This window comes from Canis lupus, chromosome 17 (assembly GCF_003254725.2).
Source record: "Canis lupus dingo isolate Sandy chromosome 17, ASM325472v2, whole genome shotgun sequence".
Lineage (NCBI taxonomy): Eukaryota > Metazoa > Chordata > Mammalia > Carnivora > Canidae > Canis > Canis lupus.
Window position 1 is genome coordinate 2,749,232 of NC_064259.1, and position 15,108 is coordinate 2,764,339.

A 15,108-nucleotide genomic window follows, 5' to 3' on the forward strand; every position below is an offset into this window, starting at 1 on the left:
GGAGAATTCATTCTTTACTGTCTCTGGAATCATTCAAGAACTTTGCACCTTGGTGGCAAGAACCAAGGGAAGGCCCAGAAACCGAGTCTAGGAGGTTGGACATCTTTGTTGTTTGCCCTTCTGTCATTGCTGCTGCTGGACTGCATTCCTCCAGCACTGGCTCAAGGCTGTTTCTTGAGCCTTCTGTTCCACTGTGCTTGGAGTCAGCGTCATAAGTGCTCACTGCTGCCCTAAGCCTGGGGACCGTAGCCCTTGCACCCCCAGCCTTACTGCCTAAAGATCCCTGCTGGGCCCCAGAAGCTGATGGACCCTGTCTCTAAGGGAAATCTTCTCCCTAACTGGGAGTACTGGGAGCAGTTTGTTCCCACACAAATCCCGACTCTGACAACATTCATTTTAAAAAAATATATTTATTTATTTATTTATTTTAAAATTTTTATTTATTTATTCATGAGAGACACACACAGAGAGAGAGGCAGAGACACAGGCAGGGGGAGAAGTAGGCTCCACACAGAGAGCCTGATGTGGGAATCGGTCCCGGGACTCCAGGACCACACCCTGGGCCAAAGACAGGTGCTAAACCACTGAGCCATCCAGGGATCCCCCCAAAATATATTTAAAGTTGGGACACTGACCAGTGGCATAATAATGGTATCATTTCATCTCTAAATCCAATCCTGCCCAAATCTATCCTTACTGCCAAATTCCCTAACAGTCCATATCTTAAAAAGAATCAGAAGAAAGGCTTGTCTTTGTCTCTCCAGGAGCATTTTCCTGCAGGGCATCAACTAGAAGCTTTTCCATGGCTCTTAGATCGCATAGATACCCACCAACTTTAAAAGTAGCAGCAAGTTTGCAGATTCCAAATGACATAGTTTTGCGTACTGATTGGGGATAGGCTTGGTTCCCAACACAGGCTTATTAAATTATTGAGGGGAAAATGTAGGGTGTGATGGACAGTCTAGATCTTTTCATCAGGAGGTGGAAGGGATTCAAGGGATGTTATATAAATAGCTGACAATTGGCCAGCAAAGAAAGATTAAGAAAATATTAACTTGAACCTACAAAATAATTTTATCAATTCAATTTATTAAAGGTTGTATTTCGTTTCAATATTAACAACAGCTAGAGACTTCTGTTCCCTGTACTTGTGATGAGAATCAACAGTATTTCCTTCATCAGAGGCTCGTGTAATAAAACTCTTTTTCATAGTAACTGACATGTAACACCCTCATCCAAGGTGTTGGCACCTGGAAAGCTGTGAGGTTGGGAGTGTGAAACCACTTTTCTCTACAAAGATGATTAGAATATAACATCATGTGTCACATTTTTGCTGTCACAAACTTAAATTATTAAAGACAGTAAGAAAATATGGGAGATGTTAACTTAGAAGGTAAAAGTCAAATGGGACACAGTAATGTCCACCATGTGGGATAGGAAAGGTCATTATGTGTTTCCAGTGAGAAGGCAACCAATATATTATTGGAATTTCATTTCTGTCTATAGAGCTAGAGTGCATCTTGCAAGAATCGTCACAAGGAGGTTCCATCAGAGCAGTGGATTGCAGTCACTATAGAATATTAAAATCACATGGGAACTTTGAAAATAGAAAAGCTGTGTTCCCTCCTAGCTCAATGATCTCAGGTTTCTCGACGTGGGGCTCCGAGGACCATTGCCCCCTGACCAGGCTGGACTGAGCACAGCATTCACTCAGGAGCAATGAAATCAATGAAACCCACACTCTTCATGAAATCTCAACAAAACAAAGAGTGAGAGGTCAGCAACAAAGGAGAAATGTTAAAAGATGGATCTACTGAACAACTCCTATTTCAAAAGCAGAAGACAAAGTAGTGAATCAGTAGTCAAGCAGAGTCAGAAGACATCAAGAAGATTTCTCATCAAAAAGGTAAGTTACAGTGAGATCACTGAGCTTAACATAAGCCAAATGAATCACGGGAGCTGAGGACCTGTTCTTATCAGATAATGTTCACATTATGAGAGTAGGAAGGGGTGTTTAAATGCTACCAGTGCTCAAAAGTCAATGTTTTCTGCAGGGAGAGATAGATTCCCTCATTAGAACTGACCAGGGGGCAGACAAACAATCACCTTGTGGGTGTGTTTTAGGGAAGGCCAAGATGTTAAATTTTATCTCATCAGTTAAAGATTTCAGAGTTCAATATAAAGCTTACACTGAGATCCGAATCCCCAGCATCGCCAGCCGTGGTTGAAAAAACTTGTTTTAGGAACAACACCTATAGAAGGTGCTTCTGCTACAGGAGCCCTCCCACCAGGGCCCTGGGTTTCACCGTCTCGATATTCTCTGAATCTCTGGACATGCTGTGCATACACCTGAGTCATGCTCCTTGCTCTGTTTATGTCTCTTGTCTTTTGTCAGGATCAATTTTATCCATGTCTCTTAAGATGATGAAATATTTAGGTTCTTCTAGACTATTCATTCTGGGGTCATTGCTCATAAAGCAATTCTCTTTAAACTCCATAAAATGAGTGTTTGAACAAGAAGAATATAAGGTATCAGAAAGGGAAAACGTAAAGCTAAAACAAAATAAAACAACAAAGAAATACAAATCAAAACACCAAAACTTACCATGAGGCACCAGTAGTTTCTATCCATTCCTGGCAATAACATTCTGTTTATGCATAATTAATGATGGATGACGCAAAAATGGATCCTATCTTTATTCAAATAAACTCTCAAGTCTGCTTTTGGAACCATAAGAGCATGAATTCACATCAGGTTTCAGCTAAGATGGGCAGAATGGACAACACCCATGCGATGGAAGTCGGGCAGGTAGGTCCAAAGACTGGTGGACGAGAGGGTCAGCCGTGAAGATTTCATGTTACAGGTAATTTCTCATCACAACTGGGCTCTTTCACAGAGCGAAAAAACTGAATAGCAGAGCTAAGCCCAGCTGGCCCAGGGAAACAGACCCTGGTTAGAAGGTGACTCATGAGCAGGAAACACAAAGGACTCTGACCCCCAGCAGTGACTTGGGAGTCTGTCCCCGGCTCTCTGGTCTCCAGGCGAAGCTGAGGCTCAAGGGAGCCCCACACAGCGAGGAGAGCCCCCGGTGCCTCCAACTACATCTGAGCATCTCACCCAGAAATACTGGCCACTCTCAGAGATCATTTAACAGCTCTGCGGAAGTATGAATTAAAAACAAAGTCACAGGATTTGATTATTTAATGCCAGAAAGATGCTTCCTTTATCAAAGGGAGCTTTCTTATACTCAGTTCTCATATAATGCATGCATCATGCAATTCCACTTTGTGAAAAACCAATATCCAAAACAATGAGAACGACACCTTTTTAAGAATGAACTTATTTTAAAAAATAATATATTCTTCTATAATCAAAGCTCAAGCAGCATGAGAGCATGTCTAAGACTTTCTCTGTGTTTGATTCAGGCATTTCTATTTATTACTGAAAAATAACTACAGTCTCTCCAACTTAACACGGTTGGACTTAGTTTTTTTTTTTTTTTCCAGCTTTTCAATGGTGCAGAGTGATAGACATTCAAAGGAAAATGTACTTGGAATTCTGAATTTGGATCTTTTCCTGGGGCCACAATACGTGGGACGATCCTCTTTGGTGATGCTGGGCAGTGACCGCACCTCCCAATCCGCTGACAGCCACTCTGTTGTCACCTCTGGGACAGCATTCGGTCACTTCCAGGAGACACCCGACCATATTATAAAATCAGCTTTGCCTTAGATGATCCTACTAATAGTAGGCTCATGTCCGAGCTCGGAGTACGTTTAAGGTGGGCTAGGTTATGATGTCAGGTGTGCGAGGCGATCAGATACATTTTCAACTGAACGATATTTTTCATTTTGGTGGGTTGATCTGGTTGTAGACTTGTCATAAGATTAGGAAGACGTACACTTGTGAGTTTCTTGTAATTGCAGCTTTTATGAGCACACACATTTTTTATTTTGTCTCTTAATTTTTTTTTTAACTTCATTGAGTAACATTTGACTTAAGTAGAATTACTGGAAGTAACCTTCTGGCTGAAATGACATAGCAGGAGTTTAATGCGAGTTTTCCAGTTCATTCCATATTGATGGCTCCAGTTATATAGAATGAACTGAAAAAAATGGGAGAATCATCTTCAAAGTCATTTCTTGTGCTATTTCAGCCCTGGCCAGATTGGATCCAGGCTCAAATTGTTTCCAATATTGCCTTCTGAATTGGATTTCAATTTTCTGGTGTGTGTGAGTACACCTGTGCTCACAGAATAGCATGTTTTTTTCCTTCTTTCTGAAAACTGTCATAATTTAGTGTCTAAAAGGACTTTTCATGGACAGTGTTCAGAAGTTCTTATCAATAGACTGAGCAGTAGGTGGCTGCTTTAATAGAACTTTCAATGTGGTAGACTCCTAATAGGGATGATCTAAAAAACAAAAACAAAAACAGAAAATACTTCCATTACTCTGGAGAGATTTTAGGCTTAAATTAACTTGGGATTAAAATAAAAGTAAAAATGACTTAAATGCTACGGCTCATAAGGAACTATTTCCAAGAATCAGGAATAGCAGCAGAAAATAGGTAGCCTCTGTAAGCCCAGAATAAGAAGGTCTCCAAATGATGGGACTGAGTTCCCATTCTGGACTTAGAATCTCCCCCAAACTACGATAATACCTTCATCCTAGTCCAATGTCTCACTTCTTTCTGAAATCCTTCTAAGAGGATATAGGACCTTTCCCAAGGAAAAGAACAATGGATTTTGTAGTGCAAATTCTGCAGGACAGGCAAGAAAAAGCATGTTCAGAATAAGGTGTAAATGCTAATATGGTCATTCTCTGAGAGAAGTTATTTATAATCTTGGAGAAGGAGATAGTTCCAGCTGAATTTATATATTTTCCTCATTTTGTGGAAGGGAGATGAGGACAGTGAGGGACAGATAGGAATCTGGTATGGACTCCAATATACACAAACCAAAAGACCAACAAAAACATAAAATAAAACCTCATGGTCATTCTCAGAGAGTTCCCTCTCAGTGTGGAACACTGAACAATGTGTCTTTCTTTCTTTCTTTCTTTCTTTCTTTCTTTCTTTCTTTCTTTCTTTCTTTCTTTCTTTCTTTTTCTTTCTTCTTTCTTTTCTTTCTTCTTATCTTTTCTTTTTTTTTTTTTTTTTTTTGCTGGTGTTTTAGAAGTCAAAACTGAGTGGGATCGGGGAATCAGGTTTGTAATTTGGCTGCCACAGGTGTCCAATGTTAGCCTCCTAACCCAATGACCAAGATGCCATTTTGAAATATCTACCTAAAAATGCACGTACAACATACAAAGATTAGGGCCCAAGAACTCTTTATAGATCAGGGGCTGCTGATGCTTCACGCTCAGTGATGTGATGTCTTCCTTGGTTCATTCCTCTGACTGTGGTTTTTCTAGCACTTATAGCCCCTCTTCCATCACGTGTGAGACCATACCTAACTGAATGCACTGACAACAGAAGAATATTTCATATAGAGTTCATAGGCTTTGCTGCAGTACCTGTGATTACTGAACACGTGTGACGAGCCGCATAATTAAATGAATGAGGATCATTTCTGTGAATTGAAAACTCAAGTCCTGTTCTGACATCAAAACTCTAATTCCCAGGCTTTCCTTTCTTAGCACTACCCTACAGCTCCATCATTACTGTTCTCTAGATCTGGTGTCACCATGTTCAGGGTGTGCATATAAAAAAAAGAGAAAATGAGTAACTGACACTATTTTTAAAAGAAGAGGATGGAGATGTTGAATATCAATGAACTCTCTCTCAAAAAAAAAAAAAAAGTGATTGATATACAGCAGATTTTCCTAGCCTAAATACTAGAGATAAATGGGGTCACATTATTCTCCAGGCACAGCAAAGGAATAAAGTGGGCATAAAATATAATCAAAGTAGAAAATACAATTGTACTGGGAAATTCAGATTAAGGTGTGGACAGTTGTATATTCATGTCAAAGCAGATGTTAACATTATCAATGTCAGGAGGGCTTGTATTCAGATGAGAAAAAACACTGAGATAAAATTACTTTCCAAATAAAAATAATATTTTTGTAAGATATTTTATATTAAACTCATTTTTATTAAACAAAAAGAAAACAAAAAAAATGGTAAGGTCAGAGTTGTCTGATTGAGATTAAATTAGCTCTCTGTGTCCTAGAAATATCTTTTTCAATAAATACATTCAAGAATCAGGACAGAAATAAGCTTGGATGAACTGTTAAGTTTCAAATCCTATGAAATACTTTTATTTTAGTTAACATGATATAACCAACCAGTATGTGTACATCAATGTGGCATGATTAAAAGAAAAAAATATTTTCGGGTGGGTAGAGTTGATAAATGTAAATGCTGATTAAGATAATGAAAATTCATGTGCCTAACACCTCAGAATTTTAAGATCTTTTCTATAAATATTTTAATACTTAGTTTTTACTACAATCCTCTTAAATGCATACTATTTTCTTCATTTAAATTATATATATTTCTTATTCATGATCAAAGACTTAAGAGATATAAGTAAGCAAAGCTGTAATACCTTTATTTTCAGGTGAAGCAACTCAAAGTACACAACTTAGTCTGAAATGTTACAACGTAGTAAATAGCAGAAGTAAGTCTTGAATCTGAGTCCTTAATTTCTACATCAGAGCTTTTTCCCATGAGGAAAAGTGTTAGAAGAATTTTTATTCCTTGATCTTAACATTTATAAAAGCTCCTCTGTCACTACTGGCTTCATAATCAGTCGTCGTTACTAAGCTGTTGCTTTTCCAAGGAAAAATATGTTTTGTTCATCCCTGTCATCTTTACACTTATTGGAATGTGTGGCGCATATTAGACATTTCCTAAATCTAGGGTTAATCTGATTATACCATCCGTGAAGGCCTCAGCTAGCAGATGCAACTGTTGTCCTGGGTACAGAGCTACATGTTTGCTACCTGATTGGGTCAGTTGTTTGATGGTAGAAAACAGACGGTTTCTACTGACCCTGGAAGAACTTGCCTGAAGGAGAAACATAATTATCTAAATGCTTAAGTTCCTTCCGTGCCTGTCAACAGAGCTGGCTTCAGACAGTACTCTCAAAAGAGCAAAATTTGTCTTTGGGGCCCCTTCACATTTTGCCATTCTTTGTCACCTTCTTTTGTGAAAATCTGCTTTTCAAAGATAAAAATGAAGGGATATATATTTATACATTATTCATATTGAGTTCTACCTGAGAAGATTGGTTGCCTAGAATTCCTGTCGGTATTTGATCCTGAGAGGTCTTTGCTTTCCACAGAGCTTGTCATTCCCTAACCCTCCGTGGGGGAAGTTACAAGAAAAATAGCATGGCTGGATGCTTACCACATGTCAGCACTTTACACACACTATCTCAAAACTCCTCATAGGCAGCCTTGAAGTACTCATTAATATCCCCATTTTACAGATAAGAAAACAAAGTTCAGAAAGGTTAGATGCTTTGCCCAAGATCTACACTACTCTTATGGATAAATCAGATCATCCCCTGGATTTTATTGCCTCTTTTACAAGCAAATGCAATCCACGAATGCTAGAGTTCTATTATATTCATTTTCCTAACTTTGCTTCTATTTTTACCCCTTGCAAGACGAAGTACCGTGTCAGCAAGACCAGATGAATTACATAAGAGAGTCTTAGATATTTTTTAATGGTTATATTGATGCTACATGTTTTGTCTTTTATACTCCTTCCTGTAAAGGAGTCATCAAACTGGAGCCCACAAGCCAAGTCTGGTGTGTAGCCTATTGCTGCAAATAAAGTTTTATTGGAACACCACTACACTCATTCATTTACAATTTGTCTAAGGCTGCTTTAATGCTACAACAATGGCATTGTGCAGTTGGAACAGGTGACACGTGGTCCACACAGCCTACGGTATTTATATCTGGCCCTTTAGAGAAGAAGTTTGCTGCTGCTGTTCTAGAACAAGAGACGGGACTTCTTTGTGTCCTATGGGCTAGCTGGAGGTCATTTCTGCTTCATACTGTTTCCTGCTTGCCTTGTGAATTAAGTTGACTTCACAAACTAGCCTATAAGCTCTTTATTAATATAATAAAGATCAGTGAGTGCTGGTTTCATATCATCATGTTATCATCCATATAATGAAGGTGTGCAAAAAAAAAAGAAAAAATAATGAAGGTGTGCAAAGTGCACTGGGGCACAGATAAGTGAGTATATATGTTTTGCTGTGAGTCAGAGAAGACGTAATAAAAATAGGTCAATTGGATTTGGCCATTAAGGATGAATAGAGTTCCCCAGGAAAAATGGAAACTGGGGCAGACATCCTTGGAAAAGAGAAGCGAACAAGTCAAACATGAAAAATTATGGTGTGTAGTTCATTGGCTCGTGGATACAGAGTTTGGGGTTTTAGGGAGTAGTGAAGTGTCTTAGGCAAGAAGTGCTGTGATGTTCTGTGTGGGACTCGGAGAAGGTGGCTCAGCAGTCTGAAGGCCACATTAATGATTTCTATTTACCATAAACACCCCTCCCGGTGTGAACGTGTTGAACTTGTTTAATAGCCACTTAGGTGATCTTATCATTATTAAAACTGTCTAGGTTACTTCCACCTGAGAGTGTGTATAAAGGAGATAAATAGCCTTGATTGAGACCCAGCACCTCTGGGACTCTCAGCTGTATGTATCTCAAAACCATAAATCTACATCCAATAAGTGACAGAGTAGAATGTTTGTACCCAAGCTAAATTCCCTATTGTTCTTTTAACTGTTGGATGGTATTGTGAAGTCATCTATGACCAAGAGATATTAAAAGCAAGAACATCTTATTTAATAAAATATTTTTAAAAAGAACTTTAAATGGAAAAATGCAAAGCCTAATATTTAAATCCTTGGCTAGAGAGCTAAAGTGTCAAATAAATGCAAAGTCTTCCAATGAATGTAATACACTGAGTCATCACCTTTTTAAGACAGAAGCAAAGACAATAGGTTTTCTTCCAGGTGAAACACCAACTAAAACTAGGGTGTGCTAAAACTAACCTTCATCCTTGGCGTGTACACTCTTTAGGATCAAAATCATTTAGAACAGGTTCTGGCAGTGGGCCCACTGTTCACCATTAACGTAGGATTCTAGGATGTCCACATGACAGCGACTGAGTTGATGTTGCAAATCATAGTGGTTTTACTACAATGAGCAGATTCCAGGAGGGATTTGCCTGGGCATCCAATGCATCTGACCCTTACAGCCCTCCACCAAATAGAAGAAAAGCACTTTCAATCCCATAAACAGCTGACTCACAGTTCTTCACCATCAGAATTCTGGAGAACAGTTTTAAATATGCATGGTTACTTAGGGCTTGGAGCAGCTGAGGGAAAGATAAGTGGTTAAATGAGAGATCGGTGGGAAACTTGATGGTGGTGGCACCATATGACTCATTAAAAAAACCTCAAATTTACAAAACATGTTATTTAGATGTGTATATATGTGCTGTTGTGACACACACAAACACACGGTTGTTGGTGGTACTGTTGTTTGTTACTGGTTTGAGTCTCTCTTCATCAGAAATTAGATGTCAGCAGGTTAGGAACTCAGTTGACCAGCATAACCCCAGAGCCAAGAGTGTGTGCTCAATAAATATGGGTTGAATAAAGAAATAAATAAGCAAAGTAGTTAACAATTAATAGAAGGGTTCTTTATTTGTCAATGTGATTGCCTATAATTTCTCTTAAAACCTGATTTATTTGTACAATTAAAATGGCTAAATTTATTAAGTGAAACAACAAAAATTTATTTTGATGCATATCTTTTTTTCCAAAAAAAGCAACATATAAACTATAAAACAAAACTCAACCCTGAACATGGTTAGAAATATGTTATATCTGCAAACCCACAAATGGTATCTAGCCTGCACTTTGTTCAACTTTGTAACATCTGCAGATAAAGAAAGCTGAACCTCCTGGGTCCAACTAAATTCCACAAACTCTTGCCAATGCCCCCAGGGAATTTTTGTACCATGAGTACATACTTAGAAGGCTATTTTTTTAGCAACATCATTGTAAATCTAGTAATTTATCCAATAGCACAGGTTAGTGTGCTAAGAGGAGAGAGTTGAGGCAGAAAGTTGTTTTGTGGTCATTATAACACCAGGTCTTTGTCTTATTTTGGCTCGCTGAATGCTTATTGTCCAAAAAATACTGTCTTTATAATTTCTTAAGGGAAAATATCTTATTAGTTTATTGTGAACCATTGTATTCAAATTCCAGGGATCTAGACCTTGGGAGTAGAGGTTGCATCATATTTGGGAGATTTTCACTGGAACAGCAGTGTGCATTTCTAGTGTTTAACCTAAGTAGCTTAAAATCATGCTTACAGACAATTATCACCTCTCCCTCGGGAAGACTTCAATTCCACCAGGAGATGCAGGAAGATCTCATAATTGACTCTGGGTCAAACACACCCCTGGCATCTCATGGATGAGCCCTCAGGAGCAAGCTCCTTCCCCCAGATTATCAACTGACAGACCTCAGTTTCTTCAAGGCCAAATGTGGCTTTGGGCTTCTTGAGGTCTGTCTTTCTTGTCCCAAGAGTTTCATGTTTTTCTTTTCATAAAGTACTTACCATGAAGTGGAAACATGGTATACTGCGGGAATGACTTCTGGTGTTTTGGGTGGGGATGGCAGAAGGGCTGAAAGGTTGGCTGCTTCTGTTGGCCTGTCTTAAAAAGGTAGCATTTTTCTCCTCCCTGGTTCGGAAAGGAAAGATGTTAAATTTATCCCACACCAAAAATTCACATGTAACCCCTCCTCATATTTGGGCACCGATGCAGAATGGCTTACATGGACTGTTGCATGATATCTGGGTGGTCCTTTTTGTTTTCATGTAGGGAGAGGTTACTTCAGTCAGTGATTTTAGACGTTATCATCACTTAGGCATTCCGGGTCTGAAATTTGTTGTGCACATGCTCTCTGTTTAGGAATTATGTGCTAAATAAATGAATAGGTAACAATCTTTTTTGGGGATACAACCAACAGGAATTAACTCTCCTTTAACTAGCAAAGAACAATAAAATTAAAAAAAAAACAGAATTATTAGAAGACTATGCAAGAGTCTAAAGAAGTGAAGACAAGAAAAAGCAGACTCTAGAGAGTATGGAGTCCTGGATAGTCCAGGGATCTGGTTGGCAGAAAATAATAGATGGACTCATTGGATGCCTTCCCAGGACTATTTAGCTTTACATATTTGTTTGTTATCACTATTCCCATGTCCCAGTCCCCCGAAAAGAGTATTACTTGATTTGGTGCTTAAGAGTCATCTACAATTGCCTTGACCAGGAGCGGCATTAATAAACTCAGCTTCCAGGGGTCATCAAAATCCTTCCAAAGGAGCATGGCTAGTTTCCCAAGGAGTGAACCAAGGGCTTTTACCAAAAGGAGGAAGGAGGGATACTGAGAAGACCCAAGCAGATAGATTCCCACTAGAGAAGTTGGAAGGAACCAAAATCTTCAATGTTTGAATAAACCATTTCAATCTACCCAGTGTCCGAGACTTTCCATTAGATTTCATATCACTTCTTATATCATTGAATTGCATTCAGTGGCCTCTTAGAAATTTGGACATCAGGTTAAGTAAATATTATCAGATAGACTATATCTAATATAAGTCCAAAGAAGGGATGCACAACCATATATACTAATTTCAAAGTACCCTGAGGCAAAATAGATTTATTTTGATGATGCTGAGGCAGCATAGGATATTTTGGTATCATAGAGTGAACTTGTTAATACTGGTTATTGCAAAGCACTCTAGACCAGGAGACAGGATAGAACTATATCTGTAATTTAGATGTTGTCTTTAAAATATATCTGTGAAATAAAAATGTGTAGGCAGATGAAAGTCTGAATATCTTCTATTAGTTCATGTGTGAAGTGTACAGTAGCCGGTTTATTTCGGGGTTGTCTGTAAAGAGTCACATTCAGCCAGAATGGATTACTGGCTTTGATATGTTCCATTTACATGAACTTGGAGGAATAGTCCAAGCCTAGCAGAGGGCAAGGGCTGGGATGCTTGGAGGGTAGGAAGTGAGGGAGGTGGGGAGTGGCATGGTGAGGAAACTTCCTGTTCTTGTACAAAGTCCAAGCTAGAAGGTGCATAGAGTTAATTCCATCAAAGATCCAGGTTTTATAGATAAGAAAACTGAGGATCAGAAAGGGAGGGCCTTCAAGATAACACCAAATGTTGGAGTGCACCACATGCTAAATGCTTGTTCCTCCCCAATTTGTATGTTGAAATCCTAACTAACCCTCAATGTGATGGTATTAGGAGATAGGGCCTTTGAGTGGTGATTAGGTCATAGGGGTGGGCCTTCATGAAGGGGACTGGTGCCCCTTGTGACAGAGACCCTGCAGATCTCCATCACTCCTGGCATTGTAAACATACAATGCAGAGATGGCTGTCCATAAAAGGGGGAGTATACCCACACTGGATACCAAATCTGTAGGAGGCTTGATCTACTTACAACCTCTAGGATTGCGAGAAATACACGCCTCCTGTTTATAAGCCACCAGGGTATGGTATTTCATTAGATCAGTCTCAGGGCTAAGGCCAGGGATTTTAATATGAAAAGTCCTGGGAGTGGGGCAGAGTGTTCGGATTGCCAAAGCACATGACTTATTGCACAGAGGGATGATTGATGTGTGGGAGAAGAATTTCCAGAAGAATATGAGCACATAGGCTTATGCCCATAAAAATTTTCTGCAAGACAGACATTGACATTACTTGGTTGAAAATTCAGATTCTTTTACATTTTACCTTTGCTGACTAGGTTTTGGATAACACCTAGAAAAACTTAGTTGACTGGAGAGCACAGGTTTTCATGAGGAAAGGAATATATGTTGTATAAACTGTGAAAGGAAGAAGGGGTAAATAGAAGGAAAACAATTTCTCCTAATAGACTTTATTTGCAAATATACATGTGAGTTTATTGCACAAACCCAATCAAAACCAATTTATTTAGGTAAGGTGGCCAGTACTGAAGCCTTGGTTTCAAGCTAGAACCTTTACTTACTTATTAATCTTGATGGTTCCTTTCCAGTTGTAAAGTATACTGCATTGGGAATCATACCATTCTTTCCAAATGCTAATTAAATATATTTTGAAATCTTCTCTAGTGATGAATGTTTACTATTTCTTCACAGGTGGGAATGGAGAAAAGGTTTAAAGGTTTTGAAGGGAATCCTAGCTGAGCTGGGAATCTGTGATTACCTACACAGACTTGACTCTTGCTCCTCATCAATGCCAAAAACCCAAACCTTGGAAATGAAGGCATATAGTTTCTTGATCCCATTTTATCCAGCCTTTGTTTATTACAAGATCTCTGGCCAAGGGTGGAGTCCTTCTGTGTGCCTTGGACTGCTTCATTTAAAATGAACTGACACAGATTTGCATGTTTTCCCCCCTTCCAAGCACCGTCATTTGCCTTACTGCCTTGTTTGGTAAGACATTTCCTCTGATTTTCTGGAAGAGTACGTATAATGAAAGAAAAGACAGTTCCCAGCCCATATGTAAACAGCGGTCACCTTGACATAATGACAGGACTTTGAAACAAATGAGTGAGAGTCTTATATGAGAAAATCAATAATTTCTTGCTCTGATATCACTGAGTAATGTGCAATGGAAAGAGAGAGGGACAGGCAATCAGACCTGGGTGCAAGTCCTAACTCAAGTCCTAACTCCTGAGTCCCGAGGCTGTGTGTTCTCAAGGAGGTCACATAAACTCTCTGAGCTCTAGTGACTTCACTACAGATAGGAGTTATGGTGATAGTTTCCTCATAAACATCAAATATAGGAAAGATATTTGTGAACTCTAACTTGGTCGTGATAAACAGCTCAAGAACTAAAATGCTGTTCCTGATATGTTGATAGTACTTTACTGGTTATGTAACTAAGGCAACTGAGATAATAATTTGGGACTTTTCCCCCTAGTATAGTTTATACTGTCTTTTATGAACTATTCAAAAAAAAGCAAAAATAAAACTTATCAAAGTGACATTAAAATTATATCACACAAAATAATTCTGAAATAAACAATTGAATTGACTGCACTTGTCTCTAGAGAAAACCAATGCTGGGAGCTCTTTTGTGAGCAACACAGCTGTGTGCATGTATGTGTGTGCATATGTAAGATGTGTGTGTGTGTGTGTGTGTGTGTGCATTTGTATATATTAGATGAGAGAGAGAGGGTATAGTAAAGAAGTATGTGGAAGGAGAGAATGTGTAGGTAGATCTAAGAAATAGTGGGTCCAGCTAAAACTTGTGGGTACTCGGTTTACATGGGGGCGAAGTGTTGTAGAACTTTAGGGTGTCCATCCTACATGAGTTCCAGGAAAATTCAATCTGACATCAATTTTGCATGACTTGGACCTTCACCTATAAGAGTCATATCTGGAAAAAACAGATGATGCAGTGAAACTGGGTAGTTACATCTATGTGGTAAGAAGTAGGGAACCACAAGGGATGGGATGTTGGCATTCTTGAGGTTAATAACTCCATTTGGCACCTGGACCTCGAGGGAGAAGGGCAGGAGGCTGACAGCAGAGGAGTAGGCACCTGGCCAAGTTTGGAGCTTTAGGATGAGTGAAGCTCACCCGAGGACCCTGAAGAGGGAGAGCTAGGGGAGGAGATATCAGGAACTGATCCTTCTTCCTTTCTCCTGACTCCTCCCCAACGAGCAGAAACAACCTGAAGTGAATGGACAAGGAACCCGTGCCACTCACCCTGCTGGAGCAGACAGCAGCCAGAGAGGAGCAGGGGGTAACATAAAGGGTCACGTTGCAGATACCCAGGATCAGAAAGGATGAGGGCCATAACATTGCTGTGGAAAGTGCACAACTTTGAAGAAAGATCAACCCAAGCTCTGAATCCCAGCTCTGCAGATGCTAGAGGCATGTTATTTAATTCATGATGCTTAGCTTCCATCTCCTTAGTTACCTGAGATGATTGACTGGAAAATAACATTCACACTGCTGGCTCTCTGTGAGGATTAGAACAAAATATAAATAGGGAACTTATGTCCTGAGATCATGAAGCTATGGCATTAACATTATTGCTCTTAACAATGATGGCACTTT